Below are 18,516 nucleotides of genomic sequence, written 5' to 3' on the forward strand. Positions count from 1 at the left end.
AGTAACCTGTAACCTTCTATATGATGTCTGTCACTGGGAGGGACGCAGTAACCTGTAACCTTCATATGTGATGTCTGTTACTGGGAGGGACGTAGTAATCTGTAACCTTCATATGTGATGTCTGCCACTGGGAGGGACGTAGTAACCTGTAACCTTCTATGTGATGTCTGTTACTGGGAGGGACGTAGTAACCTGTAACCTTCATATGTGATGTCTATTACTGGGAGGGATCAGTAACCTTCATATGGGATGTCTGTCACTGGGAGGGACGTAGTAACCTGTAACCTTCATATGTGATGTCTGTCACTGGGAGGGACATAGTAACCTGTAACCTTCATATGGGATGTCTGTTACTGGGAGGGACGTAGTAACCAGAAACCTTCATATGTGATGTCTGTTACTGGGAGGGACGCAGTAACCTTCATATGTGATGTCTGTCACTGGGAGGGACGTAGTAACCTTCATATGTGATGCCTGTTACTGGGAGGGACGTAGTAACCTTCATATGTGATGTCTGTCACTGGGAGGGACGTAGTAACCTGTAACCTTCAGATGTGATGTCTGTCACTGGGAGGGACGTAGTAACCTGTAACCTTCTTATGTGATGTCTGTTACTGGGAGGGACGTAGTAACCAGAAACCTTCATATGTGATGTCTGTTACTGGGAGGGACGCAGTAACCTTCATATGTGATGTCTGTCACTGGGAGGGACGTAGTAACCTTCATATGTGATGTCTGTTACTGGGAGGGACGTAGTAACCTTCATATGTGATGTCTGTCACTGGGAGGGACGTAGTAACCTGTAACCTTCAGATGTGATGTCTGTCACTGGGAGGGACGTAGTAACCTGTAACCTTCATATGTGATGTCTGTCACTGGGAGGGACATAGTAACCTGTAACCTTCATATGTGATGTCTGTCACTGGGAGGGACGCAGTAACCTGTAACCTTCATATGTGATGTCTGTCACTGGGAGGGACGTAGTAACCTTCATATGTGATGTCTGTTACTGGGAGGGACGTAGTAACCTTCATATGTGATGTCTGTCACTGGGAGGGACGTAGTAACCTGTAACCTTCAGATGTGATGTCTGTCACTGGGAGGGACGTAGTAACCTGTAACCTTCATATGTGATGTCTGTCACTGGGAGGGACGTAGTAACCAGTAACTTTCATATTTGATGTCTTTCACTGGGAGGGACGTAGTAACCTTCAAATGTGATGTCTGTTACTGGGAGGGACGCAGTAACCTGTAACCTTCGTATGTGATGTCTGTTACTGGGAGGGACGCAGTAACCTGTAACCTTCATATGTGATGTCTGTTACTGGGAGGGATGCAGTAACCTTCATATGTGATGTCTGTCACTGGGAGTGACGTAGTAACCTTCATATGTGATGTCTGTTACTGGGAGGGACGTAGTAACCTTCATATGTGATGTCTGTCACTGGGAGGGACGTAGTAACCTGTAACCTTCAGATGTGATGTCTGTCACTGGGAGGGACGTAGTAACCTGTAACCTTCATATGTGATGTCTGTCACTGGGAGGGACGTAGTAACCTGTAACCTTCATATGTGATGTCTGTCACTGGGAGGGACGTTGTAACCTGTAACCATCATATGTGATGTCTGTTACTGGGAGGGATGTAGTAACCTGTAACTTTCTATGTGATGTCTGTTCCTGGGAAGGATGTAGTAACCTGTAACCTTCATATGTGATGTCTGTTACTGGGAGGGATTAGTAACCTGTAACCTTCATATGTGATGTCTGTTACTGGGAGGGACGTAGTAACCTTCATATGTGATGTCTGTCACTGGGAGGGACGTAGTAACCTGTAACCTTCATATGTGATGTGTGTTACTGGGAGGGACGCAGTAACCTGTAACCTTCATATGTGATGTCTGTTACTGGGAGGGACGCAGTAACCTGTAACCTTCATATGTGATGTCTGTCACTGGGAGGGACGTAGCAACCTGTAACCTTCATATGTGATGTCTGTTACTGGGAGGGACGTAGCAACCTGTAACCTTCACATGTGATGTCTGTTACTGGGAGGGACGTAGTAACCAGTAACCTTCATATTTGATGTCTGTTATTGGGAGGGACGCAGTAACCTTCATATGTGATGTCTGTTACTGGAAGGGACGCAGTAACCTTCATATGTGATGTCTGTTACTGGGAGGTGAAACCTTCATTTCACCACCCCCTGTATCTCCATTCTGTGGTTCTGTGGAAAGTGGTTCAAAGTTGATATGGTAGAAAAAGTAACACATTCCTACTGCTCACTAATGTCTGAAGGGACGGCTTTAACCAGCCACGTTAACAGTGTTCTTATTGAACAGCAGCTGCCAGTCTCACAGACATTTGCTCTGGTGCATTCTCAAAGAGACAGTCAGTACAACAATTACCGACAACCACTTAATTACTGCTAATAGACAGGAAATGAACAAACAATGTCGGTGCCACTTTAGGAGAGCAACTCCAATACAACTCCAATACAACTCCAATACAACTCCATCTCCAATACAACTCCAACACAACTCCAACTCCAATACAACTCCAACTCCAATACAACTTCAACTCCAACTCCAATACAACTCCAACTCCAATACATCTCCAACTCCAATACAACTTCAACTCCAACTCCAATACAACTCCAATACATCTCCAACTCCAATACAAGCTGGAGTTATAACCAGTTCTGATAAACACACACCCCTAAAGAAGACAATAGTGAGACCCCTTACTTTACAAAGAGGGAACTCTCTCCCCCCTCCCTCATCAACTGGTGTTTATTGTTCTGCTGGAGGTTAAATGATTCCCCTCCCTTCCTCCTCCGGACCACCCTCCAGGCCTTTGATTGGGGCTCAGAGGTTTGACCTGTTGGCCCCTGAGTTGGGGGGGGGGGGGGGGGTGTATGTTATAATAATAATAACTTAGTGGATGTTTATATTTGGTGATATGGATCGGCCAATCATCTTCAGAAGAGAGAAGAGAGGGGAGAGGGAGTTGAGAGTATTTAGGAAATGGGGGTCAGTTGCACTTTGAAGTGATCCTCAAGTGATTTATGTTTTTCTCCTGTTTTGATATGAGGCGGCAGGGTGGTGGGATCGGAGGGATAAAGATCACTTTTAGATACAGCAAAGTGATTAATGATGTACGTGACTATCTGCGGCTGTCAATCCAGATAAAGAATTCAATTGTTATCTCATCTTGTTGATCATAAAGTTAATATAATTAATTGTCTAAATATTTGGCTCAGTTATTTACTCGGACCACCAACAGCTACAACACTGTAGACTGAGAGTGGTGATAGGAACTCTGTAGCAGCATCACCACAATGACAAGAGAGTGGTGATAGGACCTCTGTAGCAGCGTCACCACAATGACAAGAGAGTGGTGATAGGACCTCTGTAGCAGCGTCACCACAATGACAAGAGAGTGGTGATAGGACCTCTGTAGCAGCGTCACCACAATGATAAGAGAGTGGTGATAGGACCTCTGTAGCAGCGTCACCACAATGACAAGAGAGTGGTGATAGGACCTCTGTAGCAGCATCACCACAATGACAAGAGAGTGGTGATAGGACCTCTGTAGCAGCATCACCACAATGACAAGAGAGTGGTGATAGGACCTCTGTAGCAACATCACCACAATGACATGAGAGTGGTGACAGGACCTCTGTAGCAGCATCACCACAATGACAAGAGAGTGGTGACAGGACCTCTGTAGCAGCATCACCACAATGACAAGAGAGTGGTGATAGGACCTCTGTAGCAGCATCACCACAATGACAAGAGAGTGGTGATAGGACCTCTGTAGCAGCATCACCACAATGACAAGAGAGTGGTGATAGGACCTCTGTAGCAGCATCACCACAATGACAAGAGAGTGGTGATAGGACCTCTGTAGCAACATCACCACAATGACATGAGAGTGGTGACAGGACCTCTGTAGCAGCATCACCACAATGACAAGAGAGTGGTGACAGTGGAGTCACTCAACCACTTTTACTACTTCTCAATTGATCAGAGAGTAGCTCATCTCTGTTCCGTTTCAAATCTTTGTCCTGGACCAGCCAATCGGTGGTAGATAAACAACCCAGGACAACCAATCAGTTGTAAATAGAACACGATCTCAGCCAACTAGGACTCTTCTCTGGTCGAAGGCCGCTCTTCCAGGTCTGTGTCTGTGGAGGGACTTTTAATATGCCGTTATGCCGTTATTTCACAGGATGAGATTCAGTTTAATGGAAGGAAAAAGAGCTTGTCCTCAAAACCAGCGGCTGGCTCTGCTTGACTGTTCAGGCTTAGTGACTGGCTGGGGTCAGCGGTGCTTGGGTTAATGGCTGGCTGGGGTCAGCGGTGCTTGGGTTAGTGGCTGGCTGGGGTCAGCGGTGCTTGGGTTAGTGGCTGGCTGGGCAGCGGTGCTTTGGTTAGTGGCTGGCTGGGCAGCGGTGCTTGGGTTAGTGGCTGGCTGGGGTCAGCGGTGCTTGGGTTAGTGGCTGGCTGGGCAGCGGTGCTTGGGTTAGTGGCTGGCTGGCAGCGGTGCTTGGGTTAGTGGCTGGCTGGGCAGCGGTGCTCGGGTTAGTGGCTGGCTGGGCAGCGGTGCTTGGGTTAGTGGCTGGCTGGGCAGCGGTGCTTGGGTTAGTGGCTGGCTGGGCAGCGGTGCTTGGGTTAGTGGCTGGCTGGGCAGTGGTGCGTGAGAGTGCAGCCCAGGGCCTGTGTCATCCAAAGGGCTGTTTGACAACTTCCAGCTGGTAAAGTTGTAGTGTGGGCTGGCTAGTTCATCCACAGATCTCTTGGGAAGGGTTCATGAAGAGCAAACACTGACTGTGACTTCACTTATGGCCTTTTTCCATCTCTCTTTTTCCATCACTCTTGTTTCATCACTCTTGTTCTATCACACACCAGTATGTCACCAGAGTTTATTTTAATGTAGGCTCTAGTGCTCTGTTCTGGGAACTGTGTTTCCATCAGGACTGTGTGACAGTAGAGACATGAGGAGAGCGGAATCAACAACCTCTGTATCATTGAGACAGTTACTATGGGAGAAGGTGTTAAAACCCATGTTCACTGTTAGCCGTTGTTATGTAAACGGCAGATGAAAAGTACCGGTGGCCTGGCTTTGGCCCCAAGTCAGAGCAGATCCTCTGGACACATGGCTCAGTGAGACACGACATGGAACCAGAAAAGTCTGAGCCTTCTGGGTAAAACACCGGGGTAGTGCTCAGGTGGAAACTCGACAGGGAGTCCACAGATTACTGTCATCTGGACTGAGGCACTCATGTTGGGGGCTAGGGGGAGTGTGAGTGAAGTCCGTCATGTCTTTCTGGAGTGGATTTACAGTAATTCATGTAGGAAAATAATATGCATCTGATGTCTTCTTCTCCCAGACTAGAGCTCACCCACTCAGCTAGGTGGGTTTAGGTGAAATATGACGTCTTCTTCTCCCAGACTAGAGCTGACCCACTCAGCTAGGTGGGTTTAGGTGAAATATGAGGTCTCCTTCTCCCAGACTAGAGCTGAATCACTCAGCTAGGTGGGTTTAGGTGAAATATGAGGTCTCCTTCTCCCAGACTAGAGCTGACCCACTCAGCTAGGTGGGTTTAGGTGAAATATGAAGTCTCCTTCCCCCAGACTAGAGCTGACCCACTCAGCTAGGTGGGTTTAGGTGAAATATGAGGTCTCCTTCTCCCAGACTAGAGCTGACCCACTCAGCTAGGTGGGTTTAGGTGAAATATGAGGTCTCCTTCCCCCAGACTAGAGCTGACAAACTCAGTTAGGTGGGTTTAGGTGAAATATGAGGTCTCCTTCTCCCAGACTAGAGCTGACCCACTCAGCTAGGTAGGTTTAGGTGAAATATGAGGTCTCCTTCCCCCAGACTAGAGCTGACCCACTCAGCTAGGTGGGTTTAGGTGAAATATGAGGTCTCCTTCTCCCAGACTAGAGCTGACCCACTCAGCTAGGTGGGTTTAGGTGAAATATGAGGTCTCCTTCCCCCAGACTAGAGCTGACCCACTCAGCTAGGTGGGTTTAGGTGAAATATGAGGTCTCCTTCTCCCAGACTAGAGCTGACCCACTCAGCTAGGTGGGTTTAGGTGAAATATGAGGTCTCCTTCCCCCAGACTAGAGCTGACCAACTCAGTTAGGTGGGTTTAGGTGAAATATGAGGTCTCCTTCTCCCAGACTAGAGCTGACCCACTCAGCTAGGTGGGTTTAGGTGAAATATGAGGTCTCCTTCTCCCAGACTAGAGCTGACCCACTCAGCTAGGTAGGTTTAGGTGAAATATGAGGTCTCCTTCCCCCAGACTAGAGCTGACCCACTCAGCTAGGTGGGTTTAGGTGAAATATGAGGTCTCCTTCTCCCAGACTAGAGCTGACCCACTCAGCTAGGTGGGTTTAGGTGAAATATGAGGTCTCCTTCCCCCAGACTAGAGCTGACCCACTCAGCTAGGTGGGTTTAGGTGAAATATGAGGTCTCCTTCTCCCAGACTAGAGCTGACCCACTCAGCTAGGTGGGTTTAGGTGAAATATGAGGTCTCCTTCTCCCAGACTAGAGCTGACCCACTCAGCTAGGTGGGTTTAGGTGAAATATGAGGTCTCCTTCCCCCAGACTAGAGCTGACCCACTCAGCTAGATGGGTTTAGGTGAAATATGAGGTCTCCTTCCCCCAGACTAGAGCTGACCAACTCAGCTAGGTGGGTTTAGGTGAAATATGAGGTCTCCTTCCCCCAGACTAGAGCTGACCCACTCAGCTAGGTAGGTTTAGGTGAAATATGAGGTCTCTTTCCCCCAGACTAGAGCTGACCCACTCAGCTAGGTGGGTTTAGTTGAAATATGAGGTCTCCTTCTCCCAGTCTAGAGCTGACCCACTCAGCTAGGTGGGTTTAGTTGAAATATGAGGTCTCCTTCTCCCAGACTAGAGCTGACCCACTCAACTAGGTGGGTTTAGGTGAAATATGAGGTCTCCTTCTCCCAGACTAGAGCTGACCCACTCAGCTAGGTGGGTTTAGGTGAAATATGAGGTCTCCTTCTCCCAGACTAGAGCTGACCCACTCAGCTAGGTGGGTTTAGGTGAAATATGAGGTCTCCTTCTCCCAGACTAGAGCTGACCCACTGAGCTAGGTGGGTTTAGGTGAAATATGAGGTCTCCTTCCCCCAGACTGGAGCTGACCCACTCAGCTAGGTGGGTTTAGGTGAAATATGAGGTCTCCTTCTCCCAGACTAGAGCTGACCCACTCAGCTAGGTGGGTTTAGGTGAAATATGAGGTCTCCTTCTCCCAGACTAGAGCTGACCCACTCAGCTAGGTGGGTTTAGGTGAAATGTGAGGTCTACTTCCCCCAGACTAGAGCTGACCCACTCAGCTAGGTGGGTTTAGGTGAAATATGAGGTCTCCTTCTCCCAGTCTAGAGCTGACCCACTCAGCTAGGTGGGTTTAGTTGAAATATGAGGTCTCCTTCTCCCAGACTAGAGCTGACCCACTCAGCTAGGTGGGTTTAGGTGAAATATGAGGTCTCCTTCCCCCAGACTAGAGCTGACCCACTCAGCTAGGTGGGTTTAGTTGAAATATGAGGTCTCCTTCTCCCAGACTAGAGCTGACCCACTCAGCTAGGTGGGTTTAGGTGAAATATGAGGTCTCCTTCTCCCAGACTAGAGCTGACCCACTCAGCTAGGTGGGTTTAGGTGAAATATGAGGTCTCCTTCTCCCAGACTAGAGCTGACCCACTCAGCTAGGTGGGTTTAGGTGAAATGTGAGGTGTACTTCCCCCAGACTAGAGCTGACCCACTCAGCTAGGTGGGTTTAGGTGAAATATGAGGTCTCCTTCTCCCAGACTAGAGCTGACCCACTCAGCTAGGTGGGTTTAGGTGAAATATGAGGTCTCCTTCCCCCAGACTGGAGCTGACCCACTCAGCTAGGTGGGTTTAGGTGAAATATGAGGTCTCCTTCTCCCAGACTAGAGCTGACCCACTCAGCTAGGTGGGTTTAGGTGAAATATGAGGTCTCCTTCTCCCAGACTAGAGCTGACCCACTCAGCTAGGTGGGTTTAGGTGAAATATGAGATCTCCTTCTCCCAGACTAGAGCTGAATCACTCAGCTAGGTGGGTTTAGGTGAAATATGAGGTCTCCTTCTCCCAGACTAGAGCTGACCCACTGAGCTAGGTGGGTTTAGGTGAAATATGAGGTCTCCTTCCCCCAGACTGGAGCTGACCCACTCAGCTAGGTGGGTTTAGGTGAAATATGAGGTCTCCTTCTCCCAGACTAGAGCTGACCCACTCAGCTAGGTGGGTTTAGGTGAAATATGAGGTCTCCTTCTCCCAGACTAGAGCTGACCCACTCAGCTAGGTGGGTTTAGGTGAAATGTGAGGTCTACTTCCCCCAGACTAGAGCTGACCCACTCAGCTAGGTGGGTTTAGGTGAAATATGAGGTCTCCTTCTCCCAGACTAGAGCTGACCCACTCAGCTAGGTGGGTTTAGGTGAAATATGAGGTCTCCTTCCCCCAGACTGGAGCTGACCCACTCAGCTAGGTGGGTTTAGGTGAAATGTGAGTCAAGACATCCTCTTGCCTTTTCAGTGACATCAAGGCATCCTCTCAGTCTGATGTTTGTCTCCCTGTGCACCCTGGGCCAGGCTAGTTAGGTCAAGACATCCTCTAGCCTTTTCAGTGAGGTCAAGACATCCTCTCAGTCTGATGTTTGTCTCCCGGTGCACCCTGGGCCAGGCTAGTTAGGTCAAGCCCAGCTACTCAAAAAAAGCCCTGACCCATTCACCCTGCTGGAAGTCACCACAGCCCTGACCCATTCACCCTGCTGGAAGTCACCACAGCCCTGACCCATTCACCCTGCTGGAAGTCACCACAGCCCTGACCCATTCACCCTGCTGGAAGTCACCACAGTCTTCTCTGTCCGTCACCATCTCTCCTTTCTTCCCTGGGGTCTGTGTCTTAAAGATTAGCTGCTCCCTGAGAAGTTAACAGCACCCCTCCTCCTCTCCTCCTCTCTCCTCCATCCCTCCATCCCATTCCCTGCTCTCTCCATTAGGCTTTTAAAGTCCTAATCCCCCTGAATCCCCTTCCCTCCATCTCTCCATCAGCCTTTTCAATGTCCCAATCCCCTCCTCCCTAGAAAGACATGTTTAAAAGCAGGGGATGTAATCGGAGGAGAAGAGGTGAATTCCAAAGATCACCGCAGGAGTCTTTGTCCAGATAATGGTTGTTTGGAAAATATACTTCTGGTGCCCTGGGTTAGGACTATAGATTCATATCACAGATATCAGACTAGAGATGAATGTCACAGATATCAGACGATAGATTCATGTCACAGATATCTGACTATAGATTAATGTCACAGATATCAGACTAGAGATTAATGTCACAGATTATAGATTAATGTCACAGATATCAGACTATAGGTTAATGTCACAGATATCAGACTATAGATGAATGTCACAGATATCAGACTGTAGATTAATGTCACAGATATCAGACTATAGATTAATGACACAGATATCAGACTGTAGATTAATGTCACAGATTACAGATTAATGTCACAGATATCAGACTATAGATTAATGTCACAGATATCAGACTATAGATTAATGTCACAGATTATAGATTAATGTCACAGATATCTGACTATAGATTAATGACACAGATATCAGACTGTAGATTAATGTCACAGATTACAGATTAATGTCACAGATATCAGACTATAGATTAATGACACAGATATCTGACTATAGGTTAATGTCACAGATTATAGATTAATGTCACAGATATCAGACTGTAGATTAATGTCACAGATTATAGATTAATGTCACAGATATCAGACTATAGGTTAATGTCACAGATATCAGACTATAGATTAATGTCACAGATTATAGATTAATGTCACAGATATCTGACTATAGGTTAATGTCACAGATATCATACTATAGGTTAATGTCACAGATATCTGACTATAGATTAATGTCACAGATTACAGATTAATGTCACAGATATCAGACTATAGGTTAATGTCACAAATATCAGACTATAGATTAATGACACAGATATCAGACTGTAGATGAATGTCACAGATATCAGACTATAGGTTAATGCCACAGATTACAGATTAATGTCACAGATATCAGACTATAGATTAATGTCACAAGCATCAGACTATAGATTAATGTCACAGATATCTGACTATAGATTAAAGTCACAGATATCTGTGGCACCTCACTCACCAGACCTGCTTCTGATTATGATGCACCAGAATCCAAACAGAATTTACTTTCTGCTCAGGGAATTGTTTGCATAGTGCATTTCGAATCAGGGCAAATTGTGTTTGAGTAAAGCAAAGAGACCGTTACAATTCAGAATCATAACAATGCCGATGCTGCAACTTCTTACACTTGAAGGGTGCTTCTTGTATTTTAAGTGCTTTGCTCATGATTGCTTGTTTCAAGCTTTTATTTTGTCCCGTATTGTGACAGAGACTTCAATGGCTTAACAATGCTAAAGCTAGATGACTAAAGCTATGTTTCATCATTGCAGTTCATTGACTCTCTACTGTTTATGTCCGTCTGTGAGGATTGAGGTTGTTGCTGTCTCAAAAACAGGAGAGTGATTGATGGTAGTTGTGTAGCAGCCCCGGGGCTGTATCACTGCCTGTCTGGTTCAGTTGCTTTAGCCATCTGCGTCACTTAGTGATGACATCATCAAAGTTACATTGAGGGTCTGGGTTCACAGCCTGGTGTCATGGACTAGACGTAGCATAGTAAATGTAAATCCGGGGTAAACTCAAATGAGTATGATATGTTACGTTTGGTATGGTTACATAAGACAGATGGTTACTTAACGCAAAAACAAAAGTAGGCATTGTTATTATCTGACCCTGCTGGTCATCTATGAACATTTAAACATATTGGCCATGTTCTGTTATAATCTCCACCCGGCACAGCCAGAAAAGGACTGGCCTCCCCTCAGAGCCTGGTTCCTCTCTAGGTTTCTTTCTAGGTTCCTGCCTTTCTAGGGAGTTTTTCCTAGCCACCGTGCTTCTACATCTGCATTGCTTGCTGTTTGGGGTTTTAGGCTGGGTTTCTGTATAGCACTTTGTGACATCGGCTGATGTAAGAAGGGCTTTATAAATACATTTGATTGATGGCTATAACGCGAACATCTAGCAACCCAAAGGCTGTGAGTTCAAATCTCATCAAGGACAACTTTAACTAATTAGCAACTTTTCAACTACTTTCTACTTTTTTAGTTACTTTGCATCTACTTAGCATGTTAGCTAATGCGAATTGTAATTCATAACATATCATACTAAATGGATTGTCTCGGGATTTACGTATAGAATAATACAAAATGCTCTGAGACCAGGTTGCAGCGGGTTCAATGGAGTCTTTTATGGCTGGAACTTCCCTAATGGAGATGACATCATCTGGGGGAGAAACACACGTGTGAACACACATACACACACACACACACACACACCCTCCTGCCCTCTCCACCACCCCTCTGAATCTGTCTCCCAGACCTCGACTGCCTCAATCTCCCCCGAGCGGAAGAAGTGACACGCATCAAATAGATTTTTCCAGTCAAAACCCAGAGCACACGTGTTATAACCCAGGGATGCACAAGTCATTGTCTAGTATGAGATAAAATGCTGATAGAAGGGAAAGTCTCAAAATGGAAAGGGTTGGGTAGAGTTGGAAAGGGTTGGAAAGGGTTGGAAAGGGATGGACACGGTTGGAAAGGGTTGGGTAGAGTTGGAAAGGATTGGGTAGAGTTGGAAAGGGTTGGAAAGGGTTGGGTAGAGTTGGAAAGGATTGGGTAGAGTTGGAAAGGGTTGGAAAGGGTTGGGTAGAGTTGGAAAGGGTTGGGTAGAGTTGGAAAGGGTTGGGTAGAGTTGGAAAGGGTTGGAAAGGGTTGGGTAGAGTTGGAAAGGGTTGGAAAGGGATGGACAGGGTTGGAAAAGGTTACTATGAGTTGGGATATTGCTACAGACTTGGTTGTGGAAACAATATTGGGAAAGGGAAAGGTTGGTCTTCACAATATGCTTTCCTGTTCTCTTCTGTTCTCCCACAACCACATCTCAACTCTAGCTAGCATATGCTGCTACACTGATGTTTTTACACTGGGTGGATAAAACATTAGGAACATCTGCTCTTTCCATGACATAGACTAACCAGGTGAAAGCTATGATGATCCCTTATTGATATCACTTGTTAAATCTGTTTCAATCAGTGTAGATGACGGGGAGGAGGCAGGTTAAACAATTATTTTTAAGCCTTGAGTCAATTGAGAAATGGATTATGTATGTGTGCCATTCAGAGGACAAGACAATAAATAGATTGAAGTGCCTTTGAACGGGGTATGGTAGTAGGTGCCAGGTGCACCGGTTTGAGAACTGCAACTCTGCTGTGTTTTTCACGCTCAACAGTTTTCCGTGTGTATCAAGAATGATCCTCAACCCAAATGACATCCAGCCAACTTGACAAAACTATAGGAAGCATTGGAGTCAACATGGGCCAGCATCCCTGTGGAATGCTTTCGACACCTTGTAGAGTTCATGCCCCGACGAATTGAGGCTGTTCTGAGGGCAAAATGGGGTCCAACTCAATGTTAGGAAGGTGTTGTTAATGTTTTGTACCCTCAAACTCTCTTTTGGCAGTGATTGACCTCCTCCGGCCATAGAGAATAAATGGGTGGTGGTTTTTGTCAGTGTACACTGTACAGTACAGTCCTGGTGGCATTATGAGAGAGGTTTACTGAGATTAAAAGTGCAGTATGCAATAATTACTGCTTTTCAATGGTCATTTTAATTAGGATTAAGAACCCAAATTAACAAGGATTGTGGCTTTAAATGTTTAATACCTCTTGTTTGTCGTATTGTTCGGAGACTGAGACTGAGACTGAGAGGTACCTCTAGTTGTTGTTGTGCTGGCCACTTCATACTTCCTGCTCAGACTGGCCAATCCCAGGCCAGATCCTCAGGTGACCTATTTCGGCTGGTGTGATCCTGAGGTGACCTAGGTTGGCTGATGTTTTTTCAGTAGCATACAGCTCTCTAACACAGTAAAGACCTTAGGGCTTATTTTTATTGAATAGAGTTATCAGAGTGACTGAATAGTGATATCAGAGTGACTGTATAGAGATATCAGAGTGGCTGAATAGAGTTTTCAGAGTGACTGAATATAGTTATCAGAGTGACTGAATATGTTATCAGAGTGACTGAATATAGTTATCAGAGTGACTGAATATAGTTATCAGAGTGACTGAATAGGGTTATCAGATTGACTGAATAGGGTTATCAGATTGACTGAATAGGGTTATCAGATTGACTGAATAGAGTTATCAGATTGACTGAATAGAGTTATCAGAGTGACTGAATAGAGTTATCAGAGTGACTGAATAGAGTTAGAGTGACTGAATATAGTTATCAGAGTGTCACGTCCTGACCAGTATAAGGGTTATTTGTTATTGTAGTTTGGTCAGGGTGTGGCGTGTTTGTTTTGTGTTGTCGGGTTTTGTTCTGTGTTTTGTATTTCTATGGTTTTTCTATGTTGTATATTTCTTTGTGTTGGCCTGGTATGGCTCTCAATCAGGAACAGCTGTACATCATTGTTGCTGATTGGGAGTCATACTTCGGTAGCCCTTTTTTCACCTGTCGTTTGTGGGAAGTTGTTTTTGCATTGCTGTGCGTAGCCTGCAATACTGTGCGTAGCCTGCAATACTGTGCGTAGCCTGCAATACTGTGCGTTCGTTTTCTTTTCTTGTTTTGATTTGTTAAGTATTCAATAAAAGTTAAGATGAGCACTCAACCCGCTGCGCCTTGGTTTACTCCGGACGACATACGTTACACAGAGTGACTGAATAGAGTTATCAGAGTGACATTTCAATTTATATAATATTGCGGGAATGTCACAAGCCGAGAGAGGGTTCGGTTGACATTCTTGCTTCGCAGCTCAAAATTATCCCATAGATGTCACAATAGCCTCTAGCCAGGAAGCTAAGCATTGCAAACTATTCTACTAGCTAGCTACTAGCTAGCTACTAGCTAACGTTAAGCACCCAAATCTTCATTCATCTACCATATTACACTTTTGAATAACGCAACAAATCGCAAGCGTGTTCAGACAATTTTAAGGGTTTATTTTCTCATCTGTACAGTCATTACATTTTAGCTTCAAGACAAAAGCATATAGTCCCTGCTAGCTAAAGCTAACAACAGATCTTCATCAATTAACGTTAGTGTATAAACAAATGAATGCCTACCCCTCTAATAGGAATATAAAGTACAGCAGGCCTACCTTACAGCATTACAACAAACCATGTTTCATTTTTGTTAACCCTCCTGCTGTGTTCCGGTCGAATTGGACCGATATACAAGTTCTCTCTGACAAATGTAGTTCATTTAATCTGATTGTCATAAGGTTCCATGACTTTGTCCACACAGGGCATCTGAACACACAAAATACATTTTGATGATTTTCATTAAGTTTTGGGTGTTTTATTTAACTTTTGTACACCTGTGGTGTTCCCGGTCAAAAATGACAGGTCATTAGAAATGAATGGGTGAGACTACAATTAGTGTATAAAATTGAGTTCAGGCACATGCCCATTCATCAGATGGACACACTTCCTCTCCCAGACCCCCACATGCATGTTTGTTTGAACACACACACACACACACACACACACACCTCACTCCCCTTCTTGGCTTCCATGGCAACCCCCACGGGAACCTTTCCCCAATTGAATCTTTCTCCCACGGGAACCACACCTGTTGGCATTCTAACAAACAATCTCAACATTGTTTCAATAATATATAGAGCTTTTCTCACAGCTCTGGTATATAAAGCTTTTTTGAGGCCTTGCTCACAATTCATTCTGTGGCAGCACAATGACCAAACGCTATACTGTATTTGAGGCCCTTGATCATATCTTTGATCTTGACACTGGTGAGGAGGAGGGAGTCCTTGTTAAACTTTGACACAAATTAGTCTGTGATAAATAGCACAATAGGTTTCATCTGAGTATTTGTTATAGTCAAAATAATCCATATATTATGCTTTTTTTTACTGAAAAACGAGTTGAGCTCAGGTCAATGAGGCCTACAGGCCATAAATAGCATATAGAAGTTCAAAACTTGTAATGTTCACAAGAACTTAAGTTGATAAAAGGTTCTAACACAACATTAGGTGATAATATATCTATTATTATGGATTTATAATCAGCTATAATGGGGCGGTCATTTTGGACCTGGAACACAGAATGAATTAAAATGAAATGAACACAACAGGAGGGTTAATATCATGTAAATTCTTAGGCTGCATGTGGGAAAAGCTAATTGTGACTGAAAAAATGGGAATAATTCACAGGGGATTTGAGATGTTGAGTTGTTTTATATGAAAGCCCATTCCTGCCACCCAAAAATAAAATACATTTAGATCATACATAGGTTCTGTTTCTTCATTTGTAGAATTGTGTGGCAAATTCAATCTCTCCACGTAGCAGAGATCAGCACAACAGGGCTGCCAGCAAACTGGTGGCAAGCTGGCATTTGCCCCAGCACTTTGGATTCGGTTTAAGGCCAGGCACAACATGTTAAAAATGACATTTTTGTACTTATCCATTTTGAGATTTTGTTGATATTTTGGTCCATTGATATTAGTATTTTCAAAAAGTACAAATAAAATGTCAAAAAGTTGATGAAAATGTATATTTTCGTTAGTTTAACATACTATCACCATCAAAATGTAATAAATTGTAAACACATTTAAATGGATATACATTCATAATTTTAAAGCTCACTACATTGAAACACACAAAATTTAAAAGCTCATTTCATAAATAATGTTACAAACTGGATTATATCGAGTAACTTACTTTGAAGAGATGGTGATTGGGTCTAAATACGTTTTTAGCGTTTGGTAGTGTAAATTCCGTGTCTTTGTCTTTAACTGCCATTTCCTGAAAGTCATGCTGTCACGTCCTGACCAGCAGATGGAGCTGTTGTAGTAGTTTGGGGGTCAGGACGTGGCAGTCTTGTGTGGGTGTTTGATTGTTCTGTGTGTCTTGTGACTCCTGATCAGGAACAGCTGGGGATCGTTGTTCCTGATTGGGAGTCATATATGTAGGAGTATGTTTGCCACTGGGATTTGTGGGTGGTTATTTTGCACTGCGTTTTCAAGCCTGCAAACTGTTGCTGCCGTGTTTTTTTGGTTTCCTGTGGATGCGTTACTCCTTTTGTTGGATAATTAAAGATGAGTATTCACATACCTGCTGCGTTTTGGTCCTCCTTCACCAACGACAACCGTGACAGAATCTCCCACCTAACCAGGACCAAGCAGCAGAGGAATGAGGAGGAAGGATGGACGTGGGCAGAGCTAAGGAGGAGCGTTTCCAGGGTGATGGAAGAGTTGAGGAAACTCGAGAGGCCGCCCCAAGAATTTTTTTTGGGGGGGGCACAAGGGCAGTTTTGCGGTGCAAGAATGGAGCCCCAGGCCAGCTCCCCGCACTAGCATGGAGGTACGTGTTCTCAGTCTGGTACGTCCAATACCAGCCCCACGCATCAAGAGTCTAGTGTGTCAGCCCAGCCTCGCCAGTCAACAGTCGTCAGCCCAGCCTCGCCAGTCAACAGTCGTCAGCCCAGCCTCGCCAGTCAACAGTCGTCAGCCCAGCCTCGCCAGTCAACAGTCGTCAGCCCAGCCTCGCCAGTCAACAGTCGTCAGCCCAGCCTCGCCAGTCAACAGTCGTCAGCCCAGCCTCGCCAGTCAACAGTCGTCAGCCCAGCCTCGCCAGTCAACAGTCGTCAGCCCAGCCTCGCCAGTCAACAGTCGTCAGCCCAGCCTCGCCAGTCAACAGTCGTCAGCCCAGCCTCGCCAGTCAACAGTCGTCAGCCCAGCCTCGCCAGTCAACAGTCGTCAGCCCAGCCTCGCCAGTCAACAGTCGTCAGCGCTGCCCGCCAGTCAACAGTCGTCAGAGCTGCCCGCCAGTCAACAGTCGTCAGAGCTGCCCGCCAGTCAACAGTCGCCAGTGTGGCCAGACCGCCCTGAACTGCCCGGAGCGGCCAGACCGCCCTGAACTGCCCGGAGCGGCCAGACCGCCCTGAACTGCCCGGAGCGGCCAGACCGCCCTGAACTGCCCGGAGCGGCCAGACCGCCCTGAACTGCCCGGAGCGGCCAGACCGCCCTGAACTGCCCGGAGCGGCCAGACCGCCCCGACAACCTGGAACGGCCAGAACCGGAGCCACCTCCAGAGATAGGTGGGTTGGGGGGGGGGGGTGTAGCACAGTGCCGTCGGTGACGGCAGCCACCCTCCCTTCCCTCCCTTATTGTTTAAGGGTTAGTGTTTATGGGTTTTGTTGGGGATTTTGTTTGTTGGTGTTTTTTTTAGGTGCATTCCGGGGTCTGCACCTTGAGGGGGGGGTACTGTCACGTCCTGACCAGCAGATGGAGCTGTTGTAGTAGTTTGGGGGTCAGGACGTGGCAGTCTTGTGTGGGTGCTTGATTGTTCTGTATGTGTCTTGTGACTCCTGATCAGGAACAGCTGGGGATCGTTGTTCCTGATTGGGAGTCATATGTAGGAGTATGTTTGTCACTGGGATTTGTGGGTGGTTGTTTTGCACTGCGTTTTCAAGCCTGCAAACTGTTGCTGTCGTGTTTTTTTTGTTTCCTGTGGATGCTTTACTCCTTTTGTTGGATAATTAAAGATGAGTATTCACATACCTGCTGCGCCTTGGTCCATTTATGAAGACAGACATTACACATGCTCCTCCCACACATCAAACTCATTTTCCTCAGAAGCGTCTGCATTCAACACATATGGTGTTGTGGTTATGCTTAGATGTATTCTCCTGACTTGTGCATAGGGAATTGTTATGTTGTCCCAAAAATCATATGTTACATTTTCTTCAAAGAAAAGTGCTAATAATGCATTTTACTGCCTTTTAGTATTTTCAGAGATTGAAAGATGAAAAAAAGTATTTATCCACAATCAACTGTGTAAGACAGGTCCTGGAGTGTCTTAACAAAACAAAACCGAAACATGACCTGATTAGAAAAACCTGGTCACATCGCCTTTATAAAACAGATTTATTTCTACGTCACACCCAGTTTTACCTGGTTAGCCTACCAGATCAGGAACAAATCTCTGAGCCCCAGGAAAACAATCCCCCCCCACCCCGTCACTCTGGGACCTGTGGTGCCACCAATGAAATCACCAGACAATGTTACAAATGAGAAAACGAGTGTTGTGCGCAATTTCCGGAGGTAACATTCAAGACATGTTCATTTCGCAATTTTACACAACAGTATTGTCACTGAAGAACCTCTCAATGTCCCTTTGCTATTGTCAATGTGAAAACGGCCTTTGACTAGACATGCACTCAAAGCAAGCTAGTTCCTCTCACCATACTGCAATTCATAATTGGATACGTTAGATTTGTGTATAAAATCCATGTTCAGTTCCATTTCCTGATTCATATCAATCGGAATCGATTTACAGATTTGATTTGAAGTACTTCT

At 45.6% G+C, this 18,516-nt stretch overlaps 1 protein-coding gene and 1 long non-coding RNA gene across 2 annotated transcripts in view; one reads left to right on the forward strand and one right to left on the reverse strand.

The window, feature by feature from the left end:
• LOC115202549 (putative cyclin-dependent serine/threonine-protein kinase DDB_G0272797/DDB_G0274007) overlaps positions 1 to 18,516 on the forward strand; it is an 80,133-nt gene that overhangs the window by 3,135 nt on the left and 58,482 nt on the right. The window lies entirely within an intron of this gene.
• Positions 16,213 to 17,764, reverse strand: LOC115203607 (uncharacterized). Its single transcript, XR_003880213.1, has 2 exons — positions 17,719 to 17,764; positions 16,213 to 16,270 (listed from the first exon to the last, which is right to left on the reverse strand). It is a non-coding gene; the product is annotated as an uncharacterized LOC115203607 (long non-coding RNA).

The sequence above is a fragment of the Salmo trutta genome, chromosome 12 (assembly GCF_901001165.1).
Source record: "Salmo trutta chromosome 12, fSalTru1.1, whole genome shotgun sequence".
Lineage (NCBI taxonomy): Eukaryota > Metazoa > Chordata > Actinopteri > Salmoniformes > Salmonidae > Salmo > Salmo trutta.